This window comes from Bos javanicus, chromosome 10 (assembly GCF_032452875.1).
Source record: "Bos javanicus breed banteng chromosome 10, ARS-OSU_banteng_1.0, whole genome shotgun sequence".
NCBI lineage: Eukaryota > Metazoa > Chordata > Mammalia > Artiodactyla > Bovidae > Bos > Bos javanicus.
Genome location: NC_083877.1, coordinates 14,514,145 through 14,526,917, shown reverse-complemented (window position 1 = coordinate 14,526,917; position 12,773 = coordinate 14,514,145). Strand labels below are relative to the sequence as shown.

The following is a 12,773-nucleotide window of genomic DNA, read 5'->3' as shown; positions in this document are numbered from 1 at the left end:
CAGTCTGCTAAATAGACACAAAGGGTTTCTGTGAAGCCTCGTCAGTGATAACAATAAGCCTTTTCAGGAACTCAAGGAGCCAACAAAAACCATCCAAGCAGGATGAGACCACAGCACTTCTATTGGTACAGGACAGCACCTGCTTCAGCATTTCATCTTCAGCAGCAAAAGTGGTTTGGAACAGACAGCTTGCTGTATTCAATAGAATATATGACCACAATTACTCCAAGACTGAACAAAAGACTCAGAATTTCTATGTAACATCTAAAAAAAACTGTGAGTTAATCTCATGCTGCCCAACCAATCTGCAAAAGGGTACCTCCCCAAAAATATCTTGCCAAGAGTAGGTACTTAACTCAAACTTCAGGCTCAAACTCAGTAACCAACGATTACTGAACCCTATCTCCCACGTGACAGGCATCTTCTCATACATGTGCTTGTTCAGTGTTGCCTGACTGACACCAGAATATACACTCCATGAAGGCAGGGACTTAGACTCTTTCACTGACTTCTAGATACTAGTTCCCGAAGAGGGCCAGTCATACAGGAAATGCTTAATAAATATTTGTTGAATAGATGAGAAAAAATGAACGGAAACCATGAACACATAGCATTATTTTGTTAATGATTATGTTTCCGTGATCAGGGGTTAGCTGTAGACTATGCCTCTGTAGCGTACCCTTTCAGATAAGACATACTATATACTTCTTGTAGGGGGGCTTTCTCTCTGAAAATAGGTCAGTATGCCTAGGCATGTGTAAGTTTTTTTTTTTAACCAACTTGCCTCTCTGCTTCCAGTTTTCCCCAATTTCAACATAAACCTTATATCACCATCATATTAAATACACTTTCACTGTATAACTTCTCTCCTAAGGAGGAAGTAAAATATTCCCTGACCTCCCCCACCAACCCCAACGTGAATTCCCTAAGAATAGGGTTGTGCTTTCATTTGAAATCACACTTGAAAGCAGTTTCAACTCAGTTTAGTTCAGTTGCTCAGTCGTGTCCGACTCTTCGCGACCCCATGGCCTGCAGCACGCCAGGCCTCCCTGTCCATCACCAACTCTCGGAGTTTACTCAAACTCATCTCCATTGAGTCAGTGATGCCATCCAACCATCTCACCCTCTGTCGTCCCCTTCTCCTCCTGCCTTCAATCTTTCCCAGCATCAGGGTCTTTTCAAATGAGTCAGCTCTTCGCATCAGGTGGCCAAAGTAATGGAGTTTCAGCTTCAACATCAGTCCTTCCAATGAACACTCAGGATGGACTCTGGTTGGATCTCCTTGCAGTCCAAGGGACTCTCAAGAGTCTTCTCCAACACCACAGTTCAAAGGCATCAATTCTTCAGCGCTCAGCTTTCTTCACAGTCCAACTCTCACATCCATACATGACCACTGGAAAAACCATACCCTTGACTAGATGGATCTTTGTTGGCAAAGTAATGTCTCTGCTTTTTAATATGCTGTCTAGGTTCGTCATAACTTTTTTCCCAAGGAGTAAATGTCTTTTCATTTCATGGCTGCAGTCACCATCTGCAGTGATTTTGGAATCAGAGATAGTAAAATCTGTCACTGTTTCCACTGTTTCTCCATCTATTTTTTATGAAGTGACGGGACCGGATGCCACGATCTTCGTTTTCTGAATGTTGAGTTTTAAGCCAACTTTTTCACTCTTCTCTTTCACTTTCATCAAGAGACTCTTTAGTCCTTCTTCACTTTCTGCCATAAGGGTGGTGTCATCTGCATATCTGAGGTTATTGATATTTCTCCCGGCAATCTTGATTCCAGCTTGTGCTTCATCCAGCCCAGCATTTCTCATGATGTATTCTGCATATAAACAGTCTTATATGTGCAGCCTCAGTAGTCTGCACAAAAAATACACATCATAGACAGCCACAGTAGACACTCAATAAATATTTGCTGAACTGGAAGAAATGTTAAAGCCTGGTCTTATTTTCCAAATTTAATTCTCACTACAGGCCCTCAACTTTAAATATTTTTCTTTTGGACAATCTGCTCTTTTGTATACTGATACCCTTAAACTGGGCTTCTCTGGTAGCTCAGTTGGTAAAGAGTTTACCTGCAAAGCAGGAGACCCTGGTTCCTTCTCTGGGTCGGGAAGATCCCCTGGAGAAGGTATAGGTTACTCATTTCAGTATTCTTGGGCTTCCTTGGTGGCTCAGATGGTAAAGAATCTGTCTGCAATGCAGGAGACCTGGGTTCAATCCTTGGGTTCGGAAGATCCCTTGGAGGAGGGGACAGCAACCCACTCCAGTATCCTTGCCTGGAGAATCCCATGGACAGAAGAGCCTGACAGGCTGCAGTCCACGGGATCGCAAATAGTCAGACACAACTAAGCAACTAAGCACAACACAGCACCCTTAAACCACTCTTAAGCCACACATCTCATGGAGACAGTTCCGTTCAGTTCAGTTCAGTCGCTCAGTCGTGTCCGACTCTTTGCGACCCCATGAATCGCAGCACGCCAGGCCTCCCTGTCCATCACCAACTCCCAGAGTTCACTCAGACTCACGTCCATTGAGTCAGTGATGCCATCCAGCCATCTCATCCTCTGTTGTCCCCTTCTCCTCCTGCCCCCAATCCCTCCCAGCATCAGAGTCTTTTCCAATGAGTCAACTCTTCGCATGAGGTGGCCAAAGTACTGGAGTTTCAGCTTCAGCATCATTCCTTCCAAAGAAATCCCAGGGCTGATCTCCTTCAGAATGGACTGGTTCAAGGGACTCTCAAGAGTCTTCTCCAACACCACAGTTCAAAAGCATCAATTCTTCAGTGCTCAGCTTTCTTCACAGTCCAACTCTCACATCCATACATGACCACAGGAAAAACCATAGCCTTGACTAGATGGACCTTTGTTGGCAAAGTAATGTCTCTGCTTTTGAATATGCTATCTAGGTTGATCATAACTTTCCTTCCAAGGAGTAAGGGTCTTTTAATTTCATGGCTGCAGTCACCATCTGCAGTGATTTTGGAGCCCCAAAAATAAAGTCTGACACTGTTAATGAACAAATATTCTGAGCTCCTGGAAGAAGGGGCTGCCTGGAAATCACAAGGCATGGTAAGATGAACAAATCCTTAGTTTTAATCAGACACACATTTGACTTAAGTGGACCAACAGAGAGAAAAGAATAAAACAGCAAAATTTCTAGATTACATTCTGAAAGGCAAGGTGTAAATAAGAACCAGATGGCATTTTCAGCTCTCCAATATCTTTTTTTAACTTACATATATGCCTACTGCCTGGTTTTGTACATTAACTTTTCAGTTTAGTTTTCAGAAATAGTTTGTGTATGAAAGCAGCAGGCATACAGCCATCCTAAAACAACTTCTGTATTCCAACTAGACTGGTCTAGCCATTGTCTCAAAAGAAACAAATCTCTAAAACACCACTACCACACCATCGCTCATGCTGTGTCCCAGACTTCAACCTCCCTGGGTTTAGAAATCCTTACTTGATATTTTTTGACTGAATCTTGTCCATCCTTCAACTCAAGTATCCCATCTCCCTGTTAACGTATCTACTTGGCCACCAAAATCACTGCTTCCTTTGAATTGCCAAGGCATTTACTCTCTGTACCATTTAGAATTGAGCATGTGACACCTTTTTTTTTTTTTTTAAACCAGTAATTACTTACCATATTTACCGTTAAAGGTATCATCGAGTAATAAGTTCACGGGGGAGGAATGTCTTTACACATTTTTGTATTTATCCTGTGTGAGCATAACATCTTGCTCACTGGTTGATGGCTTCCTAAACAATGCACTGAATTTGCTAGTGTAAGTGTTCCCCTCCCCAGCAACACTGGACCACAATAGATCCCTTTAAACAAAATCAATGGATTCAGGTGAGGAGACAGAAGCCTGACTCAGTGGACACACAGACTTGGATTTCAGTCTTTTGGGCCCTGCCAAATGTGACTTTGGACTAGGCATGTGACGTTTTAGGTTTCACCTCTGTAGGGAGATAATAAAAGTTACTGCATCTTAAAAAATTGTGGGGATTAGATGAAATAATGAATGTACAATAGCTTTTAAACTGTCAAACACTCTATAAATATAAAGTATTATTATTATCTACTGGCAATCAACCAAGTCATAAAAAGTGTTGTATTTCTTTATGTTCAGGAATAATTTCTGTTGCTACTGCAGTAATTTCAAGATGTATTTAGGTAAAATACTAGTTGAACAAAAGTAATTTCCAGAGTCCAGTAAGTAGAATGATAAAACCTATTCAATGTTTATGAAGAGGCATATTTGCCAGACTATATGTACTCATTCCCCAATAAGGCCAAAGAACTGGTCTCCTTATTTTCACACTTGCTCTACAGCCTGTCATGAACAGCACTGCTAAAGTGATTCTTTTAAAATCTAAATCAGGGACTTCCCTCGTGGTCCAGTGGTTAAGATGCTGTGCTTCCACTGCAGGGGGCGCAGGTTCAATCCCTGGTCGGGGAACTAGGATCCTGCACGCCACATGGCATGGCCGAAAAATATAAAAAATAAAAACCCCAAAACGTAAGTAAGACCATGTCATTTCTCTGCCTGAAACCTCCAGGGATCTCCCAACTCAATGCAAAAAGCAGCCCTCATGGTTTCTGAAGCCTTCTCTGAGCTGCCCCCCTATTACCTCTGTACTCATCCTTCCTACTCCTCTCCCTGCCTGCTCTGCTTCATCTCACTGGCTGCCTTTTCAGGCGTGCTCCTTCCTGCTCTGTGGTTCTATATCACTGGAATACTTTGCTCCCATATATACAAGCAGGCGTGGCCTGAGCCTTTGCTTTTTTTTTTCCTTCCAGGTTTCTGCTCAAATGTTACCCTTGTAAGAGAAGCCTTCCTCAACCATCCACTATGAAAAGCAGTACTTCCAACCTCAGAGATTCATTTTCCCTCTTCCCTATTTCAATGCTCCTCTTAACACTTAGCATCATCAACACTCTATATAGGTACATGTAAATCTGTTCTGTCTCAGTCTTCCCTTCTTGAAGGGAAGCTCCATGAATGCAGAGATGTGATCTGTTATGTTCAATTCTATGTTTAGAATGGTGCCTGATATGCATAAGAAATGGTATCTGTTGAACAAATCGTGAATGAATATTCCCACTAAATAAATCGGCAAATATGTGTACCTGGAGAGGCATGAATTTGGACTGAGATGGAGCTCCATCTTTTCCCATCCGATGGCATATATTTCAGAATAAGTGTATTTCACTATTAATGAATATATTTGTGAATGATATTGTTCATTCTGAGAGAACCTATAGGCATTCAAAAATACTCATTCAACAAATATTTACTGATGCCTTAGCATGTGCCAGATATGACAGGGTAGGCACTGTGGAGAGAAGCATGAGTAAGATCTGTCTCTACCCTTCAGAAGAGTCATATTAAGGAACTGTTGGTATATATTTTGACTAAAAATAGTATATATGAGATTTCAGGATAATACCACTGCTTATGTATACTCTAAATGGTATTTGCTTCTATAATAAAAACAGTGAGAATTATGTAACTAGAGAGTTTCCAAGCTTGGTTGCGCATTAAAAAAAAATTTTTTTTGGTTCCACCTCAGATCTATGTCGGAGAAGGCAATGGCACCCCACTCCAGTACTCTTGCCTGGAAAATCCCATGGATGGAGGAGCCTGGTAGGCTGCAGTCCATGCTAAGGGTCAGACACGGCTGAGCGACTTCACTTTGACTTTTCACTTTCATGCATTGGAGAAGGAAATGGCAACCCACTCCAGTGTTCTTGCCTGGAGAATCCCAGGGACGGGGGAGCCTGGTGGGCTGCCGTCTATGGGGTCGCACAGAGTTGGACACGACTGAAGCGACTCAGCAGCAGCAGCAGCTGCAGCAGATCTATGTATGTATGCTACGTCACTTCAGTTGTGTTTGATTCTTTGTGACCGCATGAACTGTAGCCCACCAGGCTCCTCTGTATGTGTATATACATATGTGTGTTGTCTGTGTGTATATACATATATGAATATACACGTATATGTGTGTTGTCTGTGTGTTTATACCTCAGATCTACTGATTCAGAAATCAATCTAAAACAGTCTGGTCTTCATGTCAGCATTTAGAAAAGATCAACATAAACCTGCTATATTTCCTTTTGATTTAACTGCTGGCAAGTTCAGAATATCTGAAAAGAAATTTTATTGTTTAACTTTGCTTTTTAAATCAATTTTATTCATTAAAAATCAATTTTATTGCAGTCATTTTAAGTATATAGTTTAATGAGTTTGACAAATGTATACATCCATATAACTATACCATAATCAAGATATGAAACATTTATATCACCCCCCAAAATTCCCTGTGCCCTTTATAGTCAATTCCATCCTGACCTCTGGCAACCGCTGATTGATTTGTTATTTTTAGGTGATTTTTTTCCTTTTCAATATATATCATAAACCCTGTAATAATTTTGCTTTAAAAAGTCAATGATTAGTGTTTGGACAACACTTCTCTGTCACTAATATCTAAGGAAGTTATCTTGCACACAGTATCACCTAGGTCTTACTTTTTTGACAAATCTGACATTTTTGCTATAAATTGTAGTATTTAGACCATTCAAATTTAATGTAATTGGTGATATGGTTGAGTTCAACTCTACTATCTTACTATTTGTCTCATCTGTTCTTTGTTCCTTTCTTCTTTTATTGCCTTCTTCTGGATTAGTTTGGCTCTTTCTAGCATTCCACTGATCCCTACCATTGGCTTCTAAGCCAGAAGCTGGTAAGCTTTTTCTGTAAAGGACTACATTTCAGGTGTTGAGGCCAATACTCAGTTTTGCCACCGCAGGGCAGAAGCAATCACAGGCAATATGTAAACAAGTGAACATGGCTGTGCTCCAGTAATCTTTGTTTGGTAGTGGGCCGAATTTGACCTGTGGGCTAAAGTTTGCCAGCCCACTGGAAGGTGTTTTTTTTTTTTTTTTAATGGCTATTCTAGGGATTACAATGTTAACATTTCAGAGTCTACTTTCAAATAATATTAGGGTATTTAATTGATAATGTAAGAATATTAGAACAGTATGTTTCCATTTTTTCCCTCCCATCCTTTGTGATACTATTACCTATTTTTCCTCTACATGTCATAGAGGACATGCCACAATATAGTCTTTATTTTTTCTTTAAATAATCATCTTTTTAAAAAAATTTAAAAGAAAAGCCCTTTTATATATCCACAGGTATATCATTCCTGGTACTATTTATTTCTTTGTGTAGACCTAACTATCAATGTGGTATCATTTTCCTTCTGCCTAAATAACTTCCTCTAACATTTTTTATAATGATCGTCTATTGGCAATGGACTCTCTCTTCTTTATTTGCCTTAAAAAGCCTTTATTTAACTGTTATTTTGGAAGAATATATTTACTGGACTTAGAATTCTGGATTTAAAGGATTTCATTTCTTCAATATAGTAATGATGTGTTTCCATTGTTTTCTGGCTTGCATAGCTTCTGAAAAGAAGTCCGCTGTCATTCCCATTTTCTGTTCCAATCTTTAATGTATTACTTTTACTCTGAATATTTTAAAGATTTAAAAAAACCACTGGCTTTAAAGTTTTTATTTTGATGTACTTTGGTATGGTCTTGTATATGTGCTGGTTAAGTTTGTTAGGCTTCTCAGATATCTGGGTTTATGGGTTTCGTCAAATTTGGAAAGTTTGAGAAGCGTTATTTCTTCAAATTATTTTTTGCTCCCTTTTCTTTTTCCTTTCCTTCTGAGACTTCACTTACGCATACATCCTAGACTTTGTTATACTGTCTCAAAGGTCAAATGAGTTGGTGCTCATTTTTTTTAAAGTCTTTTTTTTCTTTGCAGTAATTTTAGATAATTTCTATGTTTCTAACATCGAGATTACAAACTGTTTCTTCTGCAATTTCTAACCTATTGTTAATTACACTAAGTGAAATTTTTACTTCAGGTGTTTTATTTTTCATATCTAGTAAGCTCCCTTCGATTTTGTCTCCCATTTCTCTCCTCATAATGCTCATGTTTTCCTTGAAATCCTTGAGTATATTTATTAATATAATAACTGTTCTAAAGTCCTTGTCTCCTAATGGGAGAGTCCTATTTCTTTTTTTTTTTTTTTAACAGAAAGAATTTAATATAGGAAATTTGCTACATAGGAATTGGAAGGCTAGAAAAATGAAACTAGGGTAATAATTTTAGGAAGCAGCTATTGCGTCCTCAGAGAGATTTCTGCTTCTGTGTCAAAGGGATTTCCTAAGCAAGAATACTGGAGTGGGTTGCCATTTTCTTCTCCAGGGGATCTTCCTAACTCAGGGATTGAACCCACGTCTCCTGCATTGCGGGTGGATTTTTTTTTTTTACCATTTTGCCACCAGGAAGGTCCAAGAACTCAGAAGAGAAGCTTTAAAGAGTCAAGTGTTCAGACCTCCAAGAAGAGGTCACTGCCCAGATGCAGGTCATATTTGTGAAGGAGCATATGGGGCTGGTTCTCCATGTGCTAACAGAAGCTGGGTGCTTGGGTCAGGACCCAATGCTGAGGTGATGCTGCAAGAGGTGCAGAAACCAGGTAGGTGCAGAAACCACTGGCTCTGATTCCCACCTCAGTCTCTCTCTACTGCCCCCTACTGGCAGCACCTAACAAAGGGTCACCAGTCCAAAGGTACTCTGAAATGTGATTTGCAGAGACCTAGTATTCTTGCCTGGAGAATCCCAAGGATAGAGGAGCCTAGTGGGCTGCCGTCTATGGGGTCGCACAGAGTCGGACATGACTGAAGCAACTTAGCAGCAGCAGCCTCTGCATCACAGATGAGTGTGTGGAAAGAAAAGTGGATGCGGGTTGAATTACTGCAGATAGACAACTAGCAAGTCTTTTACACAGTAGATCTGGACTCTGCACACAAACAGGCTCCACGCTTTGATATTTGGACGTCTGTCTAGGATCTTCCTTCTAGATTTGATTGGCTTTTTCTTCCTTAGTAATTTATTTTTTTGCCTATTTTTAAAATTTAAGTAAAAAAATTTTTTTTACAATGTTGTGTTGACTTCTGCCATACAGCAATGCAAATCAGTCATAATTATACATACATTCCTCCCTCCATAGCCTCCCTTCCCTCTCCCTCTTTCCACCCCTCCAGGTCATCACAGAGCACCAGACTGGGTTCCCTGTGCTACACAGCAGCTTCGCACCAGCTATCCATCTTATACCTGATAATGTATACACGTTGACGCTACCTTCCCCATCTATCCCACTCTCTCCTTCCCCCACTGTGTCCACAAGTCCATTTTCTATATCTGCATCTCCAGTCCTTCCCTGCAAATAGGCTCATCAATGCCATTTTTCTAGATTCCATATATTAATATATGTATTAATATACTATATTTGTTTTTCTTTTTCTGACTTATTTTACTCTGTATAACTCTGGCTTTAGGTTCATCCACCTCATGAGAGTCTCATTTCTATTGATTGATTATTTTTCTGGTTATAGTCTTTCATTCACTGTCACAAGAAAAAAAAATTTTTTTTCATGTGCTGACTTTTACTAGATGCCAGATATTTGCATTATGTTGTTGAGTGATTTTACTGAAATCCTTTAAAGAGTGTGAAACTTGATACTGGCAGGTAGTTAACTTACTTGCAGAGAACCAATGTAGGAGAACTGGGTTTGATCTCTGGATCGAGAAGATCCCCTGAAGAAGGAAATGGCAGCCCACTCTAGTATTCTTGCCTAGAGAATTCCATGGACAGAGAAGCCTGGTGGGCTACAGTCCATGGGCTGCAAAGAGTCAGACATGACTGAGTGACTTTCACTTTTCACTCCAAATTGTTAAACAGAACTGCATCATAACTACTGATAATCTACATAGGTTGACAACTGCTGCAACTTAAATATTTGTCACATCATCATTAAAAAGCCCATCTTACTGTGAAATCTCACTGAAGGAGTAGGAAAATATTGTGACAGGAGACACATGTGATGGAATCATTGTTAGTTCTTCTGTGAACAGTGCTAGTCTTTTGGCAAGAAGCCTGCCTTCAGGTAGAACTCATATAATAAAATTTGCATCTGATCTAATATATCAGATGATTCACATCTTGACTTTCTAGGGTAAGAGTTGTTGTCATTACTGATTCTACAGAGCAGTAGCTTCCAGTATATATAGTGTATTTTTCTGCCATTTATTGTATTTATTTGTTGATTCATTGAGCACTGTTTCTTTGACAGGCACTGCTAAGCACACAGTCTCAGTTAATTTTTATAACAACTTTTGTCAATATAGGAAGATCAGATGTCACCTTTAATCTTATATATCATACACTTATACACACATACTCACTCTGTCACACACATGTGCCCACGTGGGCAAATACACACACTTTCTGTGTTACCTCTGCTTTTCCTGAGAGGATCTGGCCAACAGGAATCTACACTGACTCCTATATACCCTTATCTGTATAAAACAACTAAGATTCTTCTAAAATGAAAGAGGATAGGAAATACCTGATATCACAAATGGATAACTTTACATTGAACCTTCATTTCACTTTATCTGACATAATGTTGACTTTGTGGCCAACACAAAACAAACCTCAAATTAGGAAACACTAAAATGTGTTATTTTATGTATAATGCAAAGGAATTAGAGTTAATTTGGTTTTTCACTAAAGGTTTACGGTTTACATTAGATGCAGCTTGTTACTTTTTAGTGGAATGAAAAGGACCTGTATATAATTTCAGATTCCACACATCTCATTTGTATTTTCTTTTAGAAAATGTCTCAGTTAAAATCAATGCTCCACTATTCATTTAAGCTTCTTTGCCTTCAATAAAACTAATTGATAAACCCTAATAATTAATGGCCTGATTAAACCAAAATGACTTACATCTGCCCTGATGATTGCCATTTATAATCAGTCACTTTAAAGACTCATCTTTTTTGTGCTTTGCTTACAGAAGAAAGGCTATGATGTTTTTAAGTGAGCTGAATGAAAAGCTGTATGCTCTCAGTTGTTTGTTTTCCATAACATGAAATTGCATTAAAATATGCATAGTTACAACTGTTTTCTTAAAAGTAATGTTTCTGGCCTAATCTGTTGTGCTCTTGTTTATGGCTTGGAATGAAGTTGAAAACAAGCCAAAACAACAACAAAAATTATTTTAGTATTCCTGGAACTATTCTTGAGAATTATAGAATTCTATAGTATTATAGAATTCTATAGAATTATAGAATTCTATAGAATTATAGAAGTTGTTATCAAAATTCTATAATTTTTCCATCTCTTCCAAACATGGAAGAGATAAATTCATTGACTATATACTAGGTTTGTTGATGACTCAGATATAAGGTGGATTATTTTATTCAGATAAAGTGAAACTTAAATCAGAGGATTTAGTTAGCCTAAATCTGAATTCATGTGATGGAATTTGAAGCAAATTCCAACATAAAAAGATTCCATTTGCTTCAAATTCCATTACATGAATTCAGATTTAGGCTAACTAAATAAATTCTTAATTATTTTAGCTTATTTATTTCAAAAAAGGATTTGAGGGCACATGTGTATGAGAGAGTGAATACGTATGTGTGAGTGTATGATATATAAGATTAAAGGTGATATCTGATCTTCCTATATTGACAAAAGTTGTTACAAAAATTAACTGAGACTGTGTGCTTAGCAGTGCCTGTCAAAGAAATGGTGCTCAATGATTCATCGAATAAACACAATAAATGGGAGAAACATATACTATATATACTGGAAGCTACTGCTCTGTAGAATCAGTAATGACAATGACTCTTACCCTAGAAAGTCAAGATGTGAATCATCTGATATATTAGATCAGATGCAAATTTCACTATATGAGTTCTACTAGCTTTGTAAGATTTTACCCTATAAAAGCAGAGGCTGATACTTGGCCAAAAACTCAAGGAGACTTCCAGGTAACTTCCTGAGCTCTTTCTCTGCACAGTTCCTTCCTCTCTAGGACTCTGCTCTATAAATTTCAGCCATTTCAGTCTTCTTGATTACCTCCAAGGCAGTGCTTACAGGATTATTAGGGGCTTCCCAGGTGCCACTAGTGGAAAAGAACCCACTTGCCAATCCAGCAGTCTAGAGACTCAGGTTTGATCTCTGAGTCAGAAAGATTCCCTGGAGGAGGACATGGCAACCCATTCTAGTATTCTTGCCTGGAGAACCCCATGGACAGAGGAGCCTGGCGGGCTACAGTCCATCAAGTGGCAAAGAGTCAGACATGACTGAGGCGACTGAGCATACAAGCATGTAGAGGATTATTAGAAAACTATTGGGAAGTTGGAAAAATGGCAGAACTTACAAATAGGATATCAGTGTCATGCCACAGGTGGTTTTCTAGAGGAGCCTGTAACTAAATAAAAATCAGCCTCAAAGTGTCTTTTAAAATTAAATGTAAACTTACCATATAATCTTTGTGGTTGCATTCCTATTTTAATAAAGTATGAAATATCAGTTAATTATTGACACTGATCATACAGTATGTATCAGTGGAAAACGGTTATTTCTTTCCAAAACTGATGTGTATTAGGTGATCTGATTCATTGTGATTACAAATATTTAAAGAAAGATACATACAACACACAACCAAATACAGACTTGTGTATGAACAGTATCATTATTCGTAATAATCCCAAACTGGATACAATCCAAATATCCCTCTACTAGTAAATGGATAAATTTCTAGAAACATACAAACTTCCAAGATTGAATCATGAAGAAATAGAAAATTGAAAGAGACCAAACACTAGT

General features: G+C 38.6%; 1 protein-coding gene across 2 annotated transcripts in view; it reads right to left on the bottom strand.

Moving 5' to 3' along the window:
* The window catches only part of MAP2K5 (mitogen-activated protein kinase kinase 5), a 271,699-nt gene that overhangs the window by 121,043 nt on the left and 137,883 nt on the right, over nucleotides 1-12,773 (bottom strand). The window lies entirely within an intron of this gene.